Genomic DNA, 1,785 nt, shown 5'->3' with positions numbered 1-1,785 from the left:
CTTGCTTGGGCGTTTGTGTATTTTTACTCAACTGGATTTTATGTGGGCTGACCCATTTTTGTTCACTTGGATCAGTTTATTTTCTTTGGTAATTTAATCCGACTGGACCATTTTTGTTCACATGGATCAGTTTTTTTTTTGTAATTTAATCCGAAGCTGATATTCAATTAAAGATGTTTATGCAGCAGAAGCCCATCACAGATGGCATACCTATCTACCTCATACAACGTTGCATCCGGGTTTTAATTCCAGCTGAGGCTGGTTGTTAGTTTAAGAACCCATGATACCCATAGTAGTGTGTGTGAGTATGTTGTGTGTGTGTGAAACATGGGTGTAATGTCTAAAATTGGGGCTGTCCAATCCACTTGACAAAAAAAAAGTAAAGATATTTATGTTTTTTTAGATATGTTTACCTGTCACACTATCAGGTAGCGTTTGGTGGAGAGATAAAAATGAAAAGACTGAGACTGAGAGAGAAAGACTAAGAGATAGAGATTGAAATAAATCTTAGTATTCTATTTGGTGCAAAGTGGGAGACAAAAATTGAAACAAGAATGACATTTTAATTTAATTTGTACAAAGGGTAAAATTAGAACTAATTAATTGAAATGAAGGTATTTTAGGTATAAAATGTTATTAAAGTTTCAGTCTCCATCTCTAAAAATTTTAGTCCCCTGTGTCCCCATTTTTTGGAGGTACTGAAATACTGAAATTTTAGGAACAGAGACAGAAATTTTAGTACCAATCTCTGAACCAACAAACATGATATTGAATTTCAATTTCCCAATCTCTATCTTAATACCTCAAAACAAATGCTATCTTATAGACATATAAAATCATCTTTAAAGTAACCAACTCAAGTTGACACAGATGAATGAGGCTCTGAGTCTTCTAACCATCTTTTTCGGATTCGATATTTACTGGAAGATGAGAATGGAGCTTGCTTGCTTGGGAGGATCACCCATTTTACCTCTGCAGTACTTAAGGGATTAATCATTAAGTTTTCGGCCTGATGGATACCTAGTACAAAAAAAAATCATCTTTATAGTAGAATGAAAAAGTGATTAAATTATGGAAAAGTCTAGGGGCCAGCAACTTTGTTAAATTCTAGCCAGCAAGTAACCAGTAAAGAAAAGTGAGCCATTAGATGAAATCTCATACCAATCTCACACTATTAAAACTATCATTAATGACTATTTGATGGCTACAAATAACAAAAGTTATTGTCCCCTTAGCATTCCTCTTAAATTAATGTTAAATTTGCGTGTGGTTATGCAGCATCCACGTCCTGAACTCTCTTAAATTGTTGATTGCCTTATTCTACCAAAACAATGTACTCCAAGATTTTCAATCCATAATTCCCTAAACCGTGTTAAAATGAGCAACATTACTATATGATCCTTTTATTTTGGTTGATAAAGTAATGATATTGGTCTCCCATGGCAAAAATCATTATCGGCTTGTTGTACTCATCTAATAAAACTGGTGGCCCCATATAAAAACTCATGCATGAACATATCTGCATCATTCTATTAATAATCAGGTGAAAACTCATATGAAGTCAACTTTACGTAAAGTTGATACTTAAGAGTTGTTAGATGATTTAACCGATTTAACTAAATTTTTATCTAACGGTTCTCAGGTATCAACTTCACGTGAAGTCGACTTCACCTGAGTTTTTACCTAATAATAATTATGCGATTAATTTTATGATGACTATCATTAATAATGAATATAATATCACTTAAAAGTATAGTAAAAATTAAAAAAAAATATTGGGATCCT

This window comes from Arachis ipaensis, chromosome B06 (genome assembly GCF_000816755.2).
Source record: "Arachis ipaensis cultivar K30076 chromosome B06, Araip1.1, whole genome shotgun sequence".
Lineage (NCBI taxonomy): Eukaryota > Viridiplantae > Streptophyta > Magnoliopsida > Fabales > Fabaceae > Arachis > Arachis ipaensis.
The sequence above is the reverse complement of the archived record's forward strand: the minus strand, read 5'-3'. Positions refer to the sequence as shown.